Source organism: Dasypus novemcinctus, unplaced genomic scaffold, assembly GCF_030445035.2.
Source record: "Dasypus novemcinctus isolate mDasNov1 unplaced genomic scaffold, mDasNov1.1.hap2 scaffold_123, whole genome shotgun sequence".
NCBI classification, from domain to species: Eukaryota; Metazoa; Chordata; class Mammalia; order Cingulata; family Dasypodidae; genus Dasypus; species Dasypus novemcinctus.
This window is the reverse complement of record NW_026688149.1, coordinates 1551357-1575969: the sequence shown is the minus strand read 5'-3', so window position 1 is coordinate 1575969 and position 24613 is coordinate 1551357. Positions and strand designations below refer to the sequence as shown.

The window sequence follows — 24613 nt, the reverse complement described above, 5'->3', positions numbered from 1 at the left end:
TATAAGATCATGTCATTTGCAAGTAGAAAGTTTTACTTCTTTTCCTAATTGGATGTCTTTAATTTCTTTTTCTTGCTTACTTGGCTCTGCCTACAACATCCAGTACAATGTTGAATTACATCGGTGACATTGGGCATCCTTGTCTCATTCCAGATCTTGGAAAGTTTTCAATCTTTCACCAGTGATATGGTGTTTGCAGTGGTGTTTTTCAAGTATGCCCTTTATAATGTTGGTGAAGTTTCCTTTTATTCTTATTTTTCTAAGTGATTTTAGGAAGAAACGATGCTGGATTTTGTCACATGCTTTTTCTGCATTAATTTAGATGATATTGTTTTTTTTTTCCCCTTCATTTTTGGTTTTTAAACTCTCCAATCTTTGTGATTTCTTTCTGCTTGTGTTGGATTTAGTTTGTGCTGTTGTTTTGTTAGTTCTTCCTGATGTGCAGTTCGGTGTTTGACTTTTGGTCTTTTTTCTTTTGTAGTTTAAGCATTTAGGGTTATAAATTCCCCCCTCAGTACTGCGTTTGCTACATCCTGTAAGTTTTTGTATGTGGTGGTTTTGTTTTCAATCATCTCAGAATGTTTCCTAATTGCTTTCCTGCTTTCACCGTTGAGACCATCCTTAAAAATGCTGCTTTCTCAAAGCTGTTGAGGGAATCAATGCCCAAAGGATGTTCATGAGCCACCAGAATGGCCCCAATGCTGACACAATTTCCTGACTCTACATTTCAAACCCTAACAATTATGTCATTTCCCTCACATGAACCCCCCCCCAAAGGTCTAGATGAAGTCCAGACTTGTAGCCCTCTTCCCACAGCATTTTTACATTATCTGTCACCTACTTTGGTGAGCCTCTCTGACAGTCAAGTGACTTCCCTGAGTGACTGGTGGTCTATTTGGCTCCCCAAGCTGGTGCAGAACCCTGGACATCCCAGACCAACTGCTACACAGCAGCTCCTCAAATGATTAGCTTCACCTTCCACTGAACAACCCTGGGTGATCAGTTGATGTTCATCAACAGGGATAGTGACCCACTGCACCAGGGCTTTTTGGTTCAATGGATGAAGTCTGGAAGCCCCCAGCTTTTTCCCTGGCTAAGGTCTTCAATCCTGTCTGAGCAGCCTGGATTGAAAATAGGCATAGAGTTCACAAGCACTAATTATGTACCTTCCCTGCAAGTGTTCTTCCTCACCAAACCAGGTCCATTCTGGAAGATATGGTTCTGAGACCTTACAGTCCTTATGAATTTTACTGACCATTACTGATACTACATGCCTTTTTCTTTACTGTTTCACAAGCTGAACTCACTACAGATCTGTGACAGTTAGGCTAATGTGTCAACTCAGCCATGTAATTGTGCCCAGTTGTTTGGTCAAGCAAGCACTGGGCTAACTGTAATACAAGGGCATTTATGAACTTTTAGTCACCATTGACTCTACTGCAGTGGTAAATCATGGATAGCTGGTTATAATTACATCAGTCAGGGGCATTGCCATCAGCAGTGAGTGATGCTTAACCCAATCAGTTAAATGCCACCCAACATTAAGAAAGCAAAAACCCAATTAAAAGTTATTAACAACCATGATTGTAACATTCTTACATCAATATCAAAATGTACGTGTTAAGGCTAGGGGAGTACAGAAGAGATATACTAAATGTATGCTATGGACCATATTTAGTGGTAATAGTCTGATGATAAATCTCATAATCTGTAACAAATGAATGTTCCACAATGGTGTGGTTGTTGAAGGCTTGTAGTATGGGAATTCTGCATATCAGCATGATTGTTTTGTAAGTTCACAACTTCATATATATATGTGGGGGAAGTGATTCTGGCATTGAAAGAGAATTGCCCAGCCCATCTTTGTACAACCAATATGTTCCAGAATTTGTCAAGAACCTTTACTGGACTTTCATTGCAGCCCCTGGTTGCAGCCTGCCTGTGGAACCTGGACTTGTGCATCCCCATGGCTGTGTGAGAGATTCTTATAGAATCACATACTATTGACATAATTTCTTGTTGATTCTAGTTCCCTAGAGAACACTGACTTATACAGCTTTGTACAGGGAGTGGTTTTTTTTTTCCAATTTCTACTCAATTTATTCATTTTTTAAAAAGATATTACATTAAAAAAATATATATATGAGGTCCCCATTCGCCCCCACCACCCCCACCTCACCACTCCCCCCTCAGTAACACTCTTCCCCATCATCATGTCACATCCATTGCATCTGATGAGTACATCTCTGGGCATCGCTGCACCCCATGTCCCATGTTCCACACCACAGCCCACACTTTCCCATGTTCCATCCAGTGGGCCATGGGAGGACATACAACATCTGGCAATTGTCCCTGGAGTACCACCCAGGACAACTCCAAGTCCCAAGAATGCCTGGGAGTGGTTCTTGAGGAACAGAGTCTTTACATGGGGTGTCTGAGATGGTTTTGGGAGTTTTGCAATAGTCTCTTTAATTGGACTCAAGGGAACTGACAATTCCCTTTCCAATAACAAAGAGGCTGCTAATGGTTTATGGTGTGAGTTAGCAATCGAGATGCACAGATAGCATCACTGGATTCCCCTACTTCTATACTTATAAGAAGCAAGGATCTGGGTGAGAGTGTTTTCAATACCTTAACAGAGTTCTGTGCAGTCAAACAGTGTAATGATGTTGGCTGGCTCCTCCTAGGTAGTCTGGATAGTGTTACAAAAGAAAGAGATGAGTTAAAGGCTTCAGATTTGAAACTTAAACTCCACATGGATGATGCAAAAGTTTCTATGTGTGCTCTGAAAGAAAATCTTGTCTCCTGTGCCACAGGCTTGAAATATCTGAGAACCAAACTCAGACTCTTATTGTATGAGTAATGGAGTTACAAAGGAAACTAAAATCCCAATCCTGCAGGGTTTCTTCAAACTGAAGACTTTGATTGGAAAAGAGTGGAATTCAGAGAATTGGGATGGAGATATATGGTATGATGATATTGATGGAGACATTGAAACCCTGAATTCTGCTGTGACTTTATCACATAAGCCTGCCATGGCCTGCCCTGTCCAGATCATACCTTGCCAACCTTGTATCATCCAACCTCCAGCCTGCTCCAGGGAGTCTGAAACAACTTCCAGCCCTGAGGTGGGTACCAGCCAAACTGAAGCCTGCCCTGCCCAGTCTCTGGCCTGCCCCAAGGAGTCTGGACCTCCTCCCAGCACTGAGACATGTACCAGCCAAACTCCAGCATGCACTGCCTAGCCTCCAGTCTGCCCTGAGGAAACTACCTTCCAACCCCTGCCTGAAGAGATTAATCCTGTCTCACCAGAAGAAAATGCAAGAGAATGCCCTGAGGTCAGTAGCTTGCAAGGCATTTCTAATCCTTCTCCTTACCCACCCCCACCACCTCTCTTGTATTTGAGACCTATTACTAGACTAAAATCACAACAAGACCCCAAAGGTGAAATACAAAGTGTGACCCATGAGGAAGTAATGTATACTCAGAAAGAATGGCATGAGTTTTCAACTTATATAGACAGAAATCATGGGAATATGCATGGAAATGGATACTAAGGGTATGGGATAATGGTAGAAGAAATATAAAGTTGGATCAGACTGAATTTATTGATATGGGCCCACTAAGCAGAAATTCTGGATTCCTTGCTATAGCTGGATGGGTTAGAAAGGGCTTTAACAGTTTGTTTGGGTGGCTGATTGAAGCATGGGCCAAAAGATGGCCTATCATGTCTGAGGTTGAGATACCCGATTTATGCTTGTACACAGTAGAAGGAATTCAAAGGTTTAGGGAGATTGTAATGCTAGAATGGATTTACCATTTTAGAGCTGCCCACCCACCCCAGAAATGTCCAGAGGACACACCTTTAATCAGGACTGTAAGGAATAATTTTGTAAGACTTACTCCATCTTCCCTGGAGAGCTCTGTGGTTGTTGTTCTCTGTAGTCCAGAGATAACTGTGGGGGGGGGGCTCTGATGGAATTAGAATCCTTAAACATTATGGGGATGATTGGATGTCAGTCTGGTAAAAGTCAAATAGCAGATAATCTCAAAGTCAAGGTGGGCATGGCTACCACCATGAAAGGCAGATTCAAAAAAGCACTCAAAATAGTCTGAGTTACGTAGATTTATGGTATTGGATAATACATAATGGGGGACCTAGCAGTGAAATAAGCAGTCTACTAATTTTCTTCACAATCTTTATAAACAGAAGTGTTCTAGGTTGAGTGAATAAAACCCTAACTCAAATTACAGATGCAGAGTATCACAGCACCTTAATCAATTCCCAGACTTGAGATGGTTTACAGACCCAGAGCCCCTTGAATGAGGAGAAGGCCAAGTCTCCTTGGGGAAGGATCCCATTAAACTGCCCAAACTTTATACTGTTAATCTTCCTCCCACTTTTCCCCAAGGAGACCTACTTTTACCAGAGTAACTGCATTGGGGAAAAGGAAATGATCAGACATTTTGGTAATTATTAGATACTGGCTCAGAAGTGACATTAATTCCAGGAAACCCAAAATATCAGTATGGTCTGCCAGTCAGAGTAGGGGCTTATGGAAGTTGGATGATTAATGGAGCTCAGGTCTGTCCCACAGTTGGTCCAGTAGGTCCCTGGACTCATTCTGTGGTTATTTCCCCAGTTGCAGGATGCATAATTGGAATAGACATACTCAGTAAGTGACTAGATAAATCCCCACATTGGATCCCTGACTTGTGGAGTGAGGGCCATTATGGTTGGAAAGGCCAAGTGGAAGCCACTAGAACTGCCCCTACCTAGCAAAATAGTAAATCAAAAGCAATACTGGATTCCCGGATGGATTGCAAAAAGTAGTGCCACCATCAAAGATTTGAAGGGTGCAGGGGTGGTGATTCCCACCACAACCTCATTCAACTGTCCTATTTGGCCTATGCATAAAACAGATGGATCTTGGAGGATGGCAGTAGATTATAGTGAACTTAACCAGATGGTGACCTCAATTGCACCTGCTGTTCCAGATGTGTTACCATTGCTTGTGTAAATCACATTCCCTGGTACCTGGTATGCAGCTGTTGATTTAGCCAATGTGTTTTTTCTCAATTGCTATTGGTAAGAACCACCAGAAACAGTTTGCTTTCAGCTGGCAAGGCCAGCAGTATACCTTCACTGTCCTGTCTCATGAGTTTATGAACTCTACAGCTCTATGTCATAATATTGTCTGCAGGGATATCGAACATCTCTCCCTCCCTCAGGGCATCACACTGGTCCATTATATTGATGATATCATGTCGATAGGACCTAGTAAGCGAGAAGTAGCAAAGACTCTAGACTTATTAGTAAGGCATTTGCATAAGAGAGAATGGGAGATAAATCCAATTAAAATACAAGGTCCTTCCACCTCAGTGAAATTTCTAGATGTTCATATATGATCCATCAGATCCCATGGTGCTGGAAGTTTCAGTGGCAAATAAAGATGCTACCTGGAGCCTTTGGCAGGCCCCTACAGGAGGATCACAATGCAGACTCTTAGGATTTTGGAGCAAAGCCCTGCCATCCTCTGCAGATAACTACTCCCCTTTTGAGAAACAGGTTTTGGCCTGCTACTGGGCTATAGTGGAGACTGAATTCTTAACCATGGGACATCAAGTTACCATGAGACTTGAGTTTCTTATCATGAGCTGGATATTGTCTGACCCACCAAACCATAAAGTTGGGAGTGCACAGTTGCACTGCATAATAAAGTGGAAGTGGTATATATGAGATAGGACTCGAGCTGGTCCTGAAGTAAGTTACATGAGGAAGTAACCCAAATACCCATGGTCACCACCCCTGCCTTGTTACCTTTTCTTTCCCAGCCCACTGTTTTGGCCTCTAGGGGAGTCCTTACAATCAGTTGATTGAGGAAGAGAAAACTTGGGCCTGGTTTATAGATGGTTCTGCACAACATGCTGGTAGCACCCAAAAGTGGGCAGCTACAACACTGCAGCCCCTTTCTGGGATATCCCTGAAGGACAGTGGTGAGGGAAAATCCTCCCAGTGGGAAGAACTTGGAGTAGTACACCTGGTTGTTCATTTTGCTTGGAAGAAGAAATGGCCAGAGGTGCATTTGTTCACTGATTCATGGGCTGTTGCCAATGGTTTGGCTGGATGGTCAGGTACTTGGAAGGAACATGATTGGAAAATTGGTGACAAAGAGGTCTGGGGAAGAGGTATGTGGATAGGCCTTTTTGAGTGGGCAAAAGACATGAAAATATTTGTGTCCCACATGAATGTTCACCATGGGGTGACTTCAGTAGAGGATTTTAATCAAGTGAATAAGATGACCTGCTCTTTGACTAATGCTGTCTCTTTCCCCAGCCACTCCTGTCATTGCCCAGTGGGCCCATGAACAAAATGGCCATGGAGGTAGGGATGGAGGTTATGCATGGGCTCAGCAATATAGACTTCCCCTTACCAAGGTTGACTTGACTATAGCCACTGCTGATTGTGCAACCTGCCAGCAACAGAGACCCACACTCAGCCCCTGAAATGGCACCATTTCCTCAAGGTGACCAGCCTTCTACCTGGTTGCAGGATGACCTCATTGGACCACTCCACCATGGAAGGGGCAGCGATTTGTTTTAACTGGAATAAGACACATACTCTGGATATGGGTTTGCATTTCCTGCATGCAATGCTTCTTCTAAAACTACTATCTGTGGACTAACCAAATGCTTTATATACCTCCATGGCATTCTACACAGCATTGTTTCTGATCAAGGAACCTATTTAACAGCAAAAGATGTGTGGGAATGGGCACATGCCCATGGAATTCACTGGCCTTACCATGTTCCCCATCACCCTGAAACAGCTAGATTGATAGAATGGTGGAATGGCCTTTTGAAGACTCAAATACAGTGCCAACCAGGTGGCAATACCTTGCAGGGCTGAGGCAGTGTTCTCCAGGAGGCTGTGTATGCTTTAAATCAGTGTCCACTCTATGGCACTGTTTCTCCCATACCCAGGATCCATGGGTCCAGGAATCAAGGGATGGAAGTGGGAGTGGCACCACTGACTATTACCCCTAGTGACCCACCAGGAAAATTTTTGCTTCCTGTCCCTGCAACCTCAAACTCTGCTGGCCTACAGGTTTTAGTCACAAAAGAAGGAGTGCTGTCACCAGGGAACACAACAATGATTCCATTGAAATGGAAGTTAAAACTGCTACCAGATCTCTTACCTCTGAATCAACAGTCAAATAAGGGAATTACTGTACTGGCTGGGGTGATTGATCCTGACTGTCAAGGGGAGCTACTACTCCAGCTACATAATAGGAGTACAGAAGAGTTTGCCTGGAATACACAAGATCCTGTAGGGCATCTCCTAGTACTGCCGTGTCCTATGATTAATGTCAATGGAAATTTGCAACAACCCAATCCAAGCAGGACTAACAATGGCCCATATTCTTCAGGAATGAAAGTTTCAGTCACCCCACCAGGCAAAGAACCATGGCCAGCTGAGATGATTTCTGAGGGTATGGAAACATGGAATGGGTAGTGGAAGAAGTGATAAATATGAACTTTGTCATGTGACCAGTTAGAAAAGTGAATGGTCATGAATCTTTCTTCCTTGTTTCATTATTATGATGATTTTATATGTACACAAAACAAATTTCTTTGTCTTCTTCCCCAAACTTTTGCCTTATCATATAACAAGTTTTATCGATTTAATGTCATAATATTTGAGGATATTAAGTTTGAGAGTGAATATTACTCAACAACTTGCACCCTATTCTATATGGAATTAATATGTTTCCAGTTGTACACAAGAGAGTTGAACATTGTTAGGCAGAAATATAGATATATGCATGTCTGTTACTGTTTTTGCTTAGAGACTAAGTATGGTTTAAGGTAATGTGTATGGGTACCAGGTTGACAAGGGGTGGACTGTGATGGTTAGGCTATTGTGTCAACCAGACCATGTAATTGTGCCCAGTTGTTTGGTCAATCAAGCACTGGACTAACTGTAATACAAGGGTATTTATGGACTTCAGTCACCTTTAACTTTATTGCAGTGGTAAATCATAGATAGCTGGTTATAATTGCATCAATCAGGGAGATTGCAATCAGCAATGAGTAACACTTAAACCAATCAGTTGAATCCCTTAAAAAGGGGAAGCAATTCCAGCATTGAGAGAGGATTTCCCAGTTCATCTTCAACAGCCAACATCTTCCAGAACTTGTCATGAACCTTCATTGGACTTTCATTGCAGCCCCTGGTTGCAGCCTGTCTGTGGAACCTGGACTTGTGCATCTCCATAGTTGTGTGAGAGACTCTTATAGAATCACATACTATTGACAGATGTTTCTTGCTGATTATTTCCCTAGAGAACCCTGACTAATACAAGATCCAATGATTTATGGTTCACAGAAGAGCAGATACTGTGGATTATTTGTTCTTTCAGAGGCTTCCACAACCTTTTGAGAACCCATCCTGCTTTCAGCCCAATCCCAAAACCCCCAAGGAAAACAACCAGCCCTGTTCTGTGAGATGAGCTACAACCTTCCCTATGTGTCCCAATAAGACATTTGAGAGAATTGCATCCCTCTGTTAAGGAGGGTAATTACACGCCTACATCATCAGAGAGTCCCACAAATTCTTACATATCTAGGTCAACTGAAGCTCAACCAAAGACCACTCCATGTGATATGATTTAGTCTATCACAACCTCACAGGAGAGATATGCTTCAGTACATGAGTTTTCACAAGGCTTTGCCCTATTTTAGCAGAGATGACAGAAGCAGGGAGATAGAGTGAGTGCAAAGCTGAATAGAAGAAACAAATCAGTGGCCCAGTGTATAAAGTGTGGCCCAAAGGTGACCAGTTCCATTCATGTATCTCACCACAGCCATGGGATTCTAGTGAAACAAACAATCCTGTGTTGTATCTCATCACATTTGCTTAATGTGCATACAGGAAACAGCTACTTATATGTAAATGCAAGAATCTCAACAATATCTGTGGATGGGGGTTAAAATGGGTATATTGATGTGAATTCCTGAAGTTGACCATATAAATAAAGACAGGATTAAACAGTAGACAGAAGGAAGGAACTGAAAGGCTTGGTGGCACTGCAGTCAGTATGGACTCAGTCTTCTTTCACCCCTCCCCACCCCCCCCAGTACATTGATGCTCAGAAATGTGCTTCCATCTTCAAGTCTAGAGCCACATAAGTGGTCTATTTAGCTAGCTGGGCATGGCAGCCACCTCCGAGCCTCCCCTTGCCTGTGTGGCAGTCAAACGTCTTCACTTCACTCTGTCTATAACTATCAGATTTGGGTGAGCAATTCCTTGACTTCCTTTTATTCCTGTGGACAAATCTAAACCATCTTCTCTTACCACCTGTGAGGCTAAGTTGATAGTCTTCTGGCCATCCAGCTCATGTTCTCTGAGGACCTCTGGTACAGCAGGGAGGGGTGTGGATCTGGACTCCTGCCCTCCAGGGAAACCTCCAGTATTGCTGTATGGGCTCATGAAAATGGCATTTTGTTTGGCACGTGAAGTCATGGGAGAGGTCTGTGAGTTCTGGATGGAGCTGCTTTCTGAGCAATTGGAACCGAGGTTTCTCTTTAGAGGTCAAGGTCTTCCAGGAAGGAGGAGAGGCCCCCACTGACACCTGGAGCATAAATGTGAACTTTTTGTGCTCCCAGAGCCAAAGAGGCTCATCTAAGACTGTGCAGAGCTGGTGGCAGGGGCAAAGCTTGCCCAGGCAAGTACCTATAAAGAGCAGATACATAGGGTGGGTCTCTGAATATCTTAACCATGGTCCAGAAAAACTCTATTAAAGGCAGAGTCCACCCTGATTGACTTGTGCCTGGGGTGCAATGGAGGAAAGAACGTGCACAAACACAGGCAGGATATTGGTGTGTTAAAGCCTGTGGTCCAGCCCCCAGGACACTCCTCATTACTGGACTCTGTTGCTTGAAAATCATGTTTGGTATGATTGAGAAAGGACTTAATGGTAGATATACCCAACCTTCTGCTCCAGCACCAGCACTGCCATCATCCATGTAAGGCAGGAGTCCCCTGAACTTGCAGGGCAGAATCAGGTGGGTCATTGGTCTTAGACTCTTGGAAGCCTACTATAGGAGGAGCTGTGGGGTCAGCACCAGGAAATCTAGCATTTTCTCCAGGGTGACTGGCAGCCTCATGCACAGCTGAAAAGTAGAGGCCACCCAGATCCTGCTGTAGTATGGTCAACCTTGGTAGGGAGGATAGCTGGAAAAGACCGACTTCCCCTCTGACCCAGCAATTCTACTCCTAGGTATTCAGCCAAGAGAAATGAATACTGTTGCTCACTCCACAAGTTGTATGCCAATGTTTTAGGTGCTTTATATGTGTCTCTTAGATAAAGGACTATTTAGGTCACATAGTTTTTCTAGAGTTTTTTGCAATTGTTTTTTTCTCTCTATTTTTTGAAATTTACATTAAAAAATATAAGCAGTCCTCAAATACCCCCCACCCCCCTAACCCACTCCTCCTGCGGTCACCCCTCGGGCTGAAGCATGGTTTGCTGGCCTGGCAGGGGAGTGGCCGTGGTAGGCCAAGCCGCTGCCCTCATAATAGGGTGGCTGGTCGGACTCACCGCCACCCCTTAAGGGAACTCGGCATGGGCGCAGAGTGCCCTCGGGTCTCCCCTTCTCGGCAGCCATGCTTCCGCGGCCGCCCCTCCTCCCGGATGGCGCCACCTGATGCCTGTGGGGCGGCACCCTTCTTCTTCTTTCTCCCTGCGCAGGTGCAGGGTGGAAAATTCCAGTCTGCCCTTTTCCCCTCCCCCGACAGCAGCAACAGCCAGGCGTGGGCGGAGAAATCCAGTCTACCCTTTTCCCCTCCCCCAACAGCAGCAACAGCCAGGCGTGGCCGGAGAAATCCAGTCTGCCCTTTTCCCTCCCCCCGACAGCAGCAACAGCCAGACGTGGGCGGGAAACTCAAGTCTGCCCTCCACCCCAGCAACAGCAGCCACCAATCCCTGAACCCTGCCCCTTCCCCCAGCAACAGCGACAGCCAATCCCTAACCACCACCCCTCCCCCATCCAGTACTGCCCACTGACCTTTCGCCGGCAACCAATCAGAACAGGGCGTGGCTTCGACCAATCAGCCTTCCCCAGCCCCTATAAAACTGTTGCCTCTCCCTCAATAAAGTGGACTTGTGTGTTTACCTTGTCTCCGCGGTAGTTCTTCTGCCGTGCGCCCTCCAGTCCTGAGAGCCCCCGACAAGGGCCTGGCCTCCCTTGTCCCCAGTTCGTCGCCTGCTTCTCCGGGCGACCCCTTCGTCGCCTGCTTCTCCGGGTGACCCCTTCGTCGTCGGCTTCTCCGGGCGACCCCTTCGTCGCTGGCTTCGCCGGGCGACCCCGTCAGCCGAACCGCACAACCCCTTGTGAGACCGATCCCTCGTCTGCTGCCGGACCGACCCCTCGTCCCAAGCGGGACCGACCCCTCGTCCAGAGCTCGACCGACCCCTCGTCTGCAGCCAGACCCCACCTCTACCGACCGAGCAAGCCGCCGCATCCTCCCACATGAACAACCTTTTTCAGCATCATGGGACATTCATTGCATTTGATGAATACATTTTGGAGCACTGCTGCACCACATGCATAATGGTTTACATTGTAGTTTACACTCTCCCCTAGTCCACCCGGTGGACCATGGCAGGACATACAATGTCAAGCATCTGTCCCTGCAGTACTACCCAGGACAACTCCAAGTCCTGAAAATGCCCCCACATATCTCCTCTTCCCTCTCCCTACCCTCAGCAGCTACCATGGCCACTTTCTCCACCTCAATGCTACAATTTCTTCCATTACTAATCACAATAGTTTCATAGTACATTATCAGCAAGTCTACTCTTGTCCATACTCTATTCCTCCATTTCTGTAGACCCTGGGATGGTTGTGTCCACTCCACTTCTATATTGAGAGGTGGTTTAGATTCCACATGGATGATGGATGCAATTCTCCTGCTTGCAGTTGTAGGCACCCTCGGTTCCCTGGTGTGGTGGTTAACCTTCTTCACCTCCCTGTTAGGTGGCTGGGTTAAGTCCAATAAACCAGAGGGTAGGAGTTGCGAGTCTGCTGAGGCTCAGGACCTGGCTGTCACATGGACAGTCCAGAAATTCAGGTCTCCTGAGTACACACCAACAGTAGCGCCAACCACAGATCTGGTGAAAGTAACAGAAGAGGCATGTGTAGAAAGGTCACATCTGAGTCCAACTCCATCACACTCAGGAACACAAACTCCAAAGTTGAGTCAACTGACATGGCACTGAACTGATTGCTCTGAGAATAACATATGTATACCGATCTAGTCAAATGTATTAGAGTTAACATAGCAATTCAACTGACAGCCTTTGAAGCACTTGGATCATTTCAACCCCACTTCTTATAGTGGTCACCTACATTCCCTCTACATGGAGGGTGTCCTCCCACCCAGAGTAGAGTCTAACTTTTAAAAAAATATTGTACCTTTTAAAATATATGAAACAATTTTAAAGTTTAAAAATAGGTTATTTCCTTTACCCATTTCTGGACTATATCTTTTATTCTTGAAGCTTCCTTCTTGTATCTTTTCTATTCAGCTTGAAGCAGTTCTTTCACATCTTTATAAAGGAAGGACTCTAATGAAGAAGTCTGTTTTTCAGTCTGTCCTTTCTTAATTTTCCCTTCAAAGTGTAAGCAACATTTGCAGCCTAAACTCTTTTTGGTAAATAACAATTCCTTTCTTTCAGCACTTTAAAGTTAAACTCCCTTATGGCATGTATGTTTTCTGATAGGAAATACAGTCCTTCAAAATAATATTTTCCTATATGTAATGTTCATTTCTCTATGCCTCTTTTCAAGATGTTTCATTTCCCTGTGCCTCTTTTCAAGATTTTTCAAGATTGACTTCATTTCTTCAATTGTTTGACTGGATTTTCTCCAGGTGACATTTTCTGAGATCTTTGGGATCTGTATTTGCAAAGTTGGGTGGTGTTCAGTCACTTTTAACTTGTATTTATTTCACATCAAATTCTTTCTATCTCCTTCCATCTTTGGAATGAATATTAAAACTTTTAAGTGTCCTACAGTTCTTTTAGACTGTTAATTTTGTATCCTCTTTCTGTGTATATACTGAGCTTAAATGATTTCTACTCATCTAGCTTCCAGCATGACAGTATTTTCCTCTGATGCCTGCATTTTATTAAGCCCACCAGTAATTTTTTTGTATTTGATAATTTAGTCTGAGCTCTGAAATATTCATTTACATCTTTTAATTCCTTCTGTTTATCTACTGAGAACTCTTTTCTTTCCATTCATTCTAAGGATTTGGTTTCTCATTGAGCAACATATAGTAGGTATTTTTATTACCCTTTCTGTGGTTATTAAGGACTGATTCTGTTTATAAGTATTTACCCTTGAAAAGAGAGCAAATTTATCTAGTTCTGTTATAAGACATTACCCTGGAGAAGAGAACAGATTTACCTGGTTCACTGCATGTTATGTAGTATAATTTTGGGTAATATTCTGGTTAGCATGCTTATTGTATTTTGATACTTTTTCAAAGTTGTTTTTATAATGTGAGACAATTAAAGATTCCATGTGAATTTGAGGATTAAGTTTTCCATTTCTGTAAAAGTAAAGTAGGAATTTGATAAATATGTCATTGAATCTGTAGCTCACTTTGGGTAGTATTGATACATTAACAATACTTTGACTTATGAGACATGACCAATGGATGTCCTGCCTTTGGTTTCAGTCTTCAATTGTGTTCAGCAGTCTTTTTTCTAGTTTAGTGTACAGTGTTGCACCTATTTCATTAAATTTATACTTAGGACTTTTTCTTTTAGATGTCAATTGAGTAGAATCTTTTCATTTTCATTTCAGATAATTCTTTGCTGGAGTGTCAAAACGTAACTAATTTTTGGATTTTTGTTTTATACTCTGCAAATTTACTGAATTCATTTAGTAGATCCATTTTTTTTTTAGTTTTCTTTTGGATTTTGTATATAAAGGATCATGTAATCTTTGTAAAGAGATAGCTTTACTTCTTCCTTTACAATTTGTATGCCTTTTATATTCTCTTGCCTAATTGCTCTGGACAGAACTTCCTGTACAATAATGAGTAGCAGTGATGAAACTGATATACCTTAACCTGTTCCTGGCCTTGGGTTGTGGATGTTCAGAATTTCACCATTGGCTATAATTTTAAATGTGAGTTAGTGTGCACGATCTTTCATCACATTGAGGAAGTTAATATCTCAAACTATTTTCCAGAGTGTTTTTTTACATAAAAGGATATTGGATTTTGGAAATATCTTTTCTTTGTTCATTGAAATGTTCATGCAGTATTTCCTTACTTGAGAAATAAGGATTATAACATTGAATGATATTGTGTTGAACCCCTCTTTTGTTCCTGGGATAAATCACCTTTGATCAAGGTGTTTAATCCTTTTATTTTTATGTAGTTTTTATTTTTTTTAAAAAAAGATACTTAGATTATATGAATGTTACATAAACAATATAGGGAATTCCCATATGCCCTGCTCCCTACCCTCCCATACTTTCCCACATTAACAACATCCTTCATTACTGTGATACATTTGTTACAATTGATGAACACATTTTGGAGCACTGGACCACTAAGCTTGGATTATTGTTTACACTATAGTTCACATTCTCTCCACATACCTACATACATACATACATACATACATACATTTATTTCTCTCTCTCTCTCTCTCTCTCCTTCCCCTCCACCCCAGTTGTCCACTCTCTGTGTCTATTTGCTGCATCTTCTTTGTCCACTTCTGTTGTTGTCAGTGGCATGGAAGTCTGTGTTTCCTTCTGCTGCATCATCCTGTTGTGTCATTTCTCCATGTGGGTGGTGCCATTCTTAGGCAGGCTGCACTTTCTTTGGCACTGGGTGGCTCTCCTTGCAGGGTGCACTCCTTGTGTGTGGGGCTCCCCTGCATGGGGGACAACCCTGCATGGCATGGCACTCCTTGCACACATCAGCACTGCACATGGGCCAGGTCCACACGGGTCAAGGAGGCCCAGGGTTTGAACTGTGGACCTCCCATGTGGTAGATGGATACCCTAACCACTGGGCCATGTCCGCCACCTCTCTCCACATTTTTGTAAGTTATCACAAGATATATAATAGCCTATATCTGTCATTATAATGCCATTCAGGACAATTCCCACATCCTGAAAATGCCCCCAAAGTAGACCTGTTTTTCCCTCTCCTTCCTCTCAGAACCTCCAGTGACCACTGCCTCCACATCAGTGATAAAAGTTCTTCCATTGCCAGAATCATAATGAGTCTGTAGTAGAATAACAATAAGTCTACTCTCATTCATTGTTCATTCCCTGAACTGGAGGTTTCTAGGATAGTGATGCCCACTTAACCTCTGAGAGGGGGCTTAGATCCCATGGGGCAGATGGATGGGACTATCTTGCTTCCATTTGCAGACTCTCTCTGTTCCTTGACATGCTTGTTGTCCATCATCATCTCCTTGTTGTCCTGGGTGAGTCCAATGAACTGGAGAGTAGGTGTTGCAAATCTGTTGAGAGTCAGGGCCAAATGGTACATGGACAGACCAAAGATTTAAGTCTCTTGGACATACACCTCTTAACTCTGGTACTAAAAATAGGTTCAGATATAAGGGACAGAAAAGCCTCATGTAAGGAAAATGCAACTGAGTCCAGCTCTGACACACTGGGATTTCCAGACTGGCCACCTTAAAATATTCAAAGATCCAGTTTTTTGCACATGCACTGAAACAAGAAAAAATACTACACACACAAGGTAAAAGACAGTTAATAGAAACTATCCCCCATTAAGCTCAGATTTTTAAAAATTTATTGAAGTATATCTCTCATGTAAACATACATAAACAATAAACAAATATTAATAGTTGTGAATTTACAACACATATAGAACATCATACAGGACTCTTGTACCTCACCATACCACCAATACCTTGCATTGTTGTTAGAATTTTTAACTAATGATTAGAGAGCATTGTCAAAATATTATTACTAACTGAAGTATTTTCCCCAACCCACCCTATTATTATCTTTATTTCATTTATATATGAACATACAAAACCGTAAGTGCATAGTAAAAGTTGGGAACTTACATAGCAAACGTGCATAATATAATACAGGGGTCCATTCATCAATCCTTCACCAACACCTTGCATTGTTGTGAGATATTTGTTACAAATTATGAAAGAATATTGTCAAAATCTTCCTAATTACAGTCCTTATCTTCTATTTCATGTATGTTTTCCCAATCCATGCTATTATTTTTAAAATATATTTTTTATGACAGAAGTTGTAAATTTATAAAAAAATTGTGCACACATGCAGAATTCCCAAACAATACCCCTCTATCAACACACCACACTGTGGTGGGACATTTATTACAAATAATATAATATCATCTGATTGTTACCACATCCATAGTCTACATTTAGCACACATTTTCCATACTGCCCCATAATCAGTACTGTACATCTTTGGCATAAATGAAAGAATATTGTATTATTACTGATATCCACAGTCTATAGGTCACTCCAGTTGTATCTTTTCCATGCTTCTCCACATTCCCACGACCCTGCAATAAGTACATTTACTCTAGCTAACAAAGGACAATCTTGCATCTATACCATCAACCATAATTCTCACGCATCTCTTGGTTTACTGTGCTATTCAGTTCCCAGAATATTCTCTAGCATTTTGTTAATTGGCATTTACATACCTAGACTACTACCATTTTCAGCCATATCCCCATTTATAAACTAGGTGTTACTATGTGTTTCCATCCACTCTATGCATTTCCACATATTTACATTAAAGCTTTTAAAACTACATACATTGAACATCAGTAGTCCATCTCAGTCCTTCTCTTATCTCCTTTAAGAATCTGCCACCTACCACCAGGTCTTGAAGCTATTTTCCTACAATTTCTTCTAGAAGCTGTATTGTTCTTGTTTTATTTTTTGTTTTTGTTTTTTTTTTTTAATCCATTTTGAGTTAATATTTGGATAAGGTTTGAAATAGGGGTCCTTTTTCCTTTTTTTTGGCTTTGGATATCCAGTTCTTTCAACACCATTTGTTGAATGGACTGTTCTGTCTGAGTTGTGTGGGTTTGACAGGCTAGTCAAAAATCACTTGACCATACATGTGAGGGCCTGTTTCTGAACCATCAGTTTGGTTCCACTGTCTTTTGCCAGTACCATGCTGTATTTACCATGATTGCTAAGTAATATAATTTAAACTCTAGAGAGGAAAGTTCATTTTTCCTTTTTAAGATGTTTCTGGCTATTGAGGACCACTTACCTTTCCAAATATTAGATAGTCATGTTTTCAAAAAAAATTTTTATCCCCCACCTTGTGGCTTTTTTGATGTGCTGTCTGCTTTCTGTGTCCATTCACTGTGTTCCTTCTGTGTTTGTACTTATTTATTTCCCCTCCCCTCTTGCAGCTTGCTTGCTCTCTGCTCTCTGTGCCCATTTGCTGCGCTCTCTTTTGTGTGGTTTTTTTTTTTTTGCTTGTCTCCCTTTTTTTGTTGCATCACCTTGTTGAGTTGCCTCTCAGCAGTGCTGCGGGCTGGGTGGCGGGTGAGCCTGCCTTTCACAAAGAGGCCCTGGGACATGAACCCAGGGCCTCCCATATGGTAGATGGGAGCCCAACTGATTGAGACATAGCCACATCCCTGTGTATTCAATTTTAAAAATGTTGGTGGTAAATCCAATGGATGTGTCATGATGATGGGAACGAGTGTTGCTGGGGGGGGGAGAGGTGGGGTGGGGGGTGGGGTTGAATGGGACCTCACATATATATTTTTAATGTAATATTATTACAAAGTCAATAAAAAATGTTGGTGGAATTTTTATCAGGATTGCATTGAATCTGTGTATCAATTTGAGTAGAATTGATATCTTAAAGATACCTAGTCTTCTAATCCATGAGCATGGAATGTTCTTCCAGTTATTTAGGCATTTCTTGATTTCCTTTAACATTGAGTTGCAGCTTTCTGAATACAAGTGCTTTACAACATTGGTTTAAGTTTATTCCTGAGTATTTGAGTTTTCTGGCATGTTTTATTTTCATCACTCTTTTTACACTTTTAGTTACTTTTACTGATATAATCTTGATTTCTAGACTCTCTGCTAGGCCCATCTCTCCAGTCTTTTCTTTTCAGGCTCTAGCCCACCCTTTAGAATTTCATGAAAATCTCATCTCTTGGTTAGAAATTCTCTCAGTTTCTGGTTATCTGTGAATATTCTAAACTCTCATTTTTTTTAGCAAATTTTTTTCTTGTCTTTTTTCAGATACATAGATCACACAAAATGTTACATTAAAAAAATAAGATGTTTCCATATACCCCACTCCTTATCCACTCTCTCCTCCCACATCAACAACCTCTTTCATCAGTGTGGCACATTCATTGCATTTGGTGAATACATTTTGGAGCACTGCTGCACTGCATGGATTATAGTTTACATTGTAGTTTACACTCTCTCCTAGTCTATTCAGTGGGTTGTGGTAGGATATATAAGGTCCTGCATCTCTCCCTCAGATATCATTCAGGACAAATCCAAGTCCTGAAAATGCCCTCATGTCACACCTCTATTTTCTTCTCCCTGTCCTCAGCAGCACCTGTGGCCACTATCTCCACATCAATGATACAATTTCTTCCATTGCTAGAGTCACAATAGTTCTATAGTAGAATACCAGTAAGTCCACTCTAATCCATATTTTATTCCTCATCCTGTAGACCCTGGGATTGTGATGTCCACACCACCTCTAAATCAAGAGGGGGTGTAGATCCAATATGGTTGATTGAAACAATTCTCCCGCTTGTAGTTGTCTACTTTCTCAGTTCCCTGGTGTGGTAGTTGACCATCCTCACCTCCCTGTTAGCTGACCTGGTTAAGATCAATGAACCAGAGAGTAGGTTTTGCAATTCTGCTGAGGCTCAGGGACCAGCTGGCACATGGACAGTCCAGAGATTGAATTCTCCTGAGCATACACCAACCCCAGTGCCAGCCACATGTTCAGTAAAAGTGACAGAAGAGGCATGTGTAGAGATGGAGTCCAACTCCACCACACTCAGGAGCACAAATTCCAAAGTATGGCCCACTGACAAGGCACTGAACTCCAGAGCCATCTACCATGACCAGAGAACCTGTGTGTTTCCGTAGCCCTCAGGAGCACCACTACCTGGGGTTGTATCTACTTTGCTATCTCTGGGATCCTTCTGAGACATGCATAAGCATGACCCCTCTGATGACCTCCTGACTCATTTTGAAATCTCTTAGCCATATGAATTCATTTGTCTTTACCATTTCACCCTTTTATTGAAGGTCTTTTCCTAGTTGCATCACCAGCTAGTAATTGGTAGTAATCCCTCAGCACCAGGGAGGCTTATCACCATGACTCATGTCCCATACTGGGGGGAAGGTAGTGCATGCTGAGTTTGGCTTAGATAGTGGCCACATTTAAGCATCATGGAGGCTCTCAGGAGGTAACATTTAGGTACCTTGCAGCTCTAGGCCTAGTTGAAATTTCAAGCACACAGGATTATAAGCATAGTTCTCAGTATCCAGGGCCCATCATTCTACCATCCTTCTCTGGTCTTTGCCCTAGGACTTGAGCGATTGTTGCTGTTAAATTGGGGAATGCAGTAGAGCTCAATACTCCCTCAGTTGTCATGTCTACCTTGAAGGACAATACCCAATTAATATCTGAACATATTTATATACTCTATATACCTGAGAAAGGGGATATCACCACTGACCCCACAGAAATAGAGACTATCCAAAGAGTATACTTTGAAAGTCTCTATGCCAACAGAAAGACAATTTAGTGGAAATGGACAAATTCCTAGAAACACATAAGCAACCTACATTGATGAAAGAAGTTGATCTCAGTAAACCAATCACAAATAAAGAGAATCATTTATTTAAAACCTCCCAACTAAGAAGAGCCCTGGGCCAGATGACTTCACAAGTGAATTCTACCAAACATTCCAGAAAGAACTAACACCAATCTTGCCTAAACTCTTTCAAAAAATTGAAATAGAAGGAACACTGCCTAACTCATTCAATAATGGCAACATTACCCTAATACAAAAGCCAAACAAAGACACCACAAGATAGGAAAATTACAGGCCAATCTTTTTAAATCCTCAACAAAATACTTGCTGATCATATTCAACAACACATCAAATGAATTATACACCACGACCAAGTGGAATTCATCCCTGGTATGCAAGGATGATTCAATTTAAAATCAATCAATGTAATTAATATGTCACATGACCAGAAAAGGAAAAAAATCACATGATCGTGTTTTTAGATACAGAAAAAGCATTTGACAAACTAAAGCACCCGTTCCTGGTAAAAACACTACAAAAGATAGGAATAGAAGGATACTTTCTGAACATGATAAAGGGTATATATGAAAAACCCACAGCTAACATAATTTACAATGGTGAAATCTTAAGTTTGCCCTCATTTTTGAAAGACAATCTTGCTGGATATAAGATTCTTGGCTGGAAGTTTTTCTTTTGTAGTATCTTAGATATATCACACCATTGTCTTGTATTCATGGTTTCTGGTAAGAGATCAGCACTTAATCTTTTTGGATATCCTTTATATGTTATGCATTGCTTTTCTCTTGCTAGTCTCAGAATTCTCTTTACATCTTTGGCATTTTACATTCTTTTTAGTATGTGTCTTGAAGTTTGTCTATATGGACTTTTTTGGATGGGAGTATATTTTGCTTCTTGAACATGGATGTTTATGTCCTTCAATAGGATTGGGAAATTTTCTGTCATTATTTCTTCAGGTATTCTTTCTGCCCCTTTTCCTGTCTCTTCTCCTTCTAGGACACCCATGACACATATGTTTGCATTTCTTTTGCTGTCATTTAGTTTCCCTGAAACCTTGTTCAATTTTTCTATTCTTTTCTTCATCTGTTCTTTTGTATGTTCACTTTCAGAGGCCATTTCTTCAAGCTCACAAATCCTTTCTTCCACCTCCTCAAATCTCCTATTATATGATTCCAAAGTTTTAAAATTTCATTTATTGTGCCTTTCATTCACATAAATCTGCTATTATTATATGTATGCTTTCAAATTCTTCTTTGTGCTCATGCAATGTCTTCTTAATATCCTTAATCTCTTTAGCCATCTCATTGAATTTATTAAGGAGATTTGTTTGAACATCTGCAATTAGTTGTCTCAGCTCCTTTATGTCATCTGGAGGCTTATCTTGTTCCTTTAACTGGGCCATTTCTTCTTGTGTCTTGGTGTGCATTGTGATTTTTTGTTGTTATCTTGGCGTCTGGCTTATTAGAGTATTTATTTTGGGTGAAGTTTTCTCTTTAGTTTAGGACTTCCTGCTATTTCTCCCTTCCTGGTTGTGCAGTAGGTGCTATATGCTGTGGAGGCTCAAACTGCCTGCATTGCCTAAGGGACCAATGAAGGTTTTCCCAACTTTCTTCTTGCCAAGGGTTGGGACAGAATAATCTCAAGTATGCAGCCCTAGACTCTAGTTGTTCAGAGAGACTGATGAAGTTTCACGTCCCTTTCTTCCCTGCCTGGGGTGAGGATGGAGCTGCAGGTGTGGGCAGCAATCTATGCAGTGCAGGTTCAAGATGACTGCTGTTGACCTGATAGACTTCTGATTATTCAGTCTGTGCCAGCCAAATGTACCTAAAGTTACCTGGATAGGACAGTGCAGGGCCTGCCAGTCTCTTCCCTACCAGAGGTGGGGCTGAAGCCTAGTCTAGGACTGCAGGCTCATCTGGGTGAAAGAAACTGGTTCCTACCATCACCATGACTTTTGGTCAGCCCAGCTTCCCCTCAGGCTGGGGTTTGGAGTCAAAATGGTGGCCATTGGACTCTTTCCAGCTTAGACATGTTCATACTTTACCTGTTCTTAGGGTTAGACTTTAGTAAGCTGAATTTACTTATCAGTAGCTGAAATCATGACCAACCATCTCCTTCTCCCCTGTTTTTTGGAAATGGGGCTTCCAATTCCAGCCACAGAATAGGTCCTGGGGTGGCTCATGCTGCCAAAGTAGAATAAACACTGGCCTTCATGGCTTGACTGGTAATTTCCTGGAGAGGCTGATGCAGGTCCCTACAGCTTCTTCCCTGCTGGAGGTGACACTGGTGCCTAGGCTAGAGCTGCAATCTGACCTGGATTGAAGGAAGCTGGTCCCCACCAGCTCTGTGATTGTCAGTCCACCCTGCTTCCCCTCATGCCAAATGTGGAGTGAAGACAGCAGCTACCAGCCTCTTTTTGGCATGGACAGTCTCAAACTTTAGTTGTTCTTAGGATTATACTTTGGCCCACTGAATTTACTCATCAGCAGCTGAAGTTGGTGCCCAACTATCTCTTCCTCCCCATTTTTTGGAAGTGGAGCTTTCAATTCCAGCCATAGAACAGTTTGTGATGTGGCTTATACCTTCAGTAGAGGATGGGCACTGGCCTCCGTGGTGTGGAGTGATCTACTTACAAGTTTTCTCTGCAGATGGGCAGTTTCCTCCTTCCATTCCTTCAGCGATGTGGCAGGATGCTCTTCTGGCCTCCTTGAGCCCCCAGATGGATGCTTCACCTAGATCCAGATAGCTCTGGGTGTTTACTAACTGCCCTGTAGCAGGAGCTGACTCTGGGAGCTCCTTACTCCACCGCCATCCTCATCATTCTGGAGCCCAGATTTTGAACTTGATAAATAAAGATTATAAATTACTAGTTTTTTTTATTGACTTTCTAATAATATTACATTAAATAAATATATATATATGAGTTTTTAATATTCTCTCTGAGTAAAAGGAAAATATGAGAATTATGTCTCACCAAATAGAGAATATTAATAAAGAGATAGAAAGTAGTAAATCAATAGAAATAAAAACTTTGCATTTGAAAAGTCCAATCAGTGATATGAGAATTTATCTGGAGGTGGTCAACAACACTTGGCTCCCTGTTGAAAGACATGAATAACTCTGAGCGGCTTGGTGTGTGCACCTTTCCTATTTCAGTCCTTCCTCTCCCAGATCATGCCCTTCCCAAAAGATGTAGCAGTGAGACCTTGTAGTTTTCACATGAATTTTACTGGTCAGTAGTGATGTTGAATGAATGTTTATACCTTTGCTCATGCTTAACTCACTGCAGGTCCTATGATTTATGGTATACAGATGAAGGGACATGGTGAATTATTAGTTCTTTTAGAGACCTCCACTTCCTTCTGAGATCCAAAAGCTTTACCCAGCCTGAACAAAAATCCCCCAAAGGAGAGACACAGCTCTGTTCTCAGAGATATTCCACATCCTTTCCTCTGAGTCCCCTCAAGACTTACAGGAAAATGATGTCTCTCCATTAAGGGGAAGAATTAATCCCTCTTTTCTGTGACCCCAGTATCCCTTATAGGATCCCACAAATCCTACATATCTAAGTCAGCCAAATGTCTTCATGTTACATAAATTAATCTACCCAATCTCACAAGAGAAATAGGTGATTGTTTTACCAGTCAAGCCCCTTACTGATGTCATGTAAATTTGAGAATTGGTTTTTCCATTTCTGTAAGAAAAAAATAAGGCTGCCAGGATTTTTATAACTATTATGTTGAATCTGTAGTTCCCTGTGTGTAGTATTGATATTAGAGCAATAATGAGTCCCATCATCCATTAACAATGGTTGTCTTGCCATATGTATATGTCTTCTTAAATTCTTTCATGTATGTATGCCAGTTATTCAAGTCTTCACCCTTTCATTAAATTCATTCTTAGATATTTTATTTGTTAGAGGCTAAATGAATGGATTTTCTTAAAAAAAATCCATTTCATATTATTTTCTGCTATATAAACAAAACGGACTTTTGAGTGCATGTCTTGTAGAATGCAAGTTTGCTTAATCTCCATTTCTTCCAGTTGTATTGTGGATTCCTTGGGACTGTCTGTTGAAAGCATTCTTTCATCTGTGTATAAAGATAGTTTACTTCTTCCATTCCAATTTTGATGACTTTATTTCTTTATGTTGCCTAATGCCCTGGCTAGAATTTCCAGTACAGTGTTCAATGGCAGTGATGAAAATGAACTAATGTATCTTGTTCTTGACCTCATGGGAAAGACATTCAGTATTTTATTATTGCTTATTTTAGCAGTGGGTTATTTAGATGCAGCTCAGAACAGAGTGGAATGAGTTCCACAAATGACCATCCACTCAGAGAGAAGCAGAAAACCCCCAGGATATAGGATGCTTGGGAGTGCATTTCTGAAATCCTGGAATGTGAGCTAATTGTAGACCTATATTTGTATGGTTTTGAATTACATGTTTCTTACTAATGTACTTGTGTTCAAGTTTTAATAATAAGATCATGACAGAATATACATAAATGTTTGTGTTCTTAAATTTTAAAAATTCAGTAAACCCTATTAAATGAATTTTTCTTTCTAGAGGTTATTTATAAAATATTGGTTTTTTTTTTAAACCATAGCAAGAGCAAGTATTAACCAGAATCCTTGAGGACCATGGGAAATATAAAGATTACTTTGGGGGATGTCAGTGTATGTGCCTGATGATAGATATAAAGCCATATA

At 41.6% G+C, this 24613-nt stretch overlaps 1 long non-coding RNA gene across 1 annotated transcript in view; it reads left to right on the top strand.

The window, feature by feature from the left end:
* Positions 1-24613, top strand: part of LOC131277514 (uncharacterized) — a 66096-nt gene that overhangs the window by 6267 nt on the left and 35216 nt on the right. Inside the window, exon 2 of the long non-coding RNA XR_009184671.2 lies at positions 2817-3338. This is a non-coding gene — a long non-coding RNA (uncharacterized lncRNA). The remainder of the gene's footprint in view (positions 1-2816; positions 3339-24613) is intronic.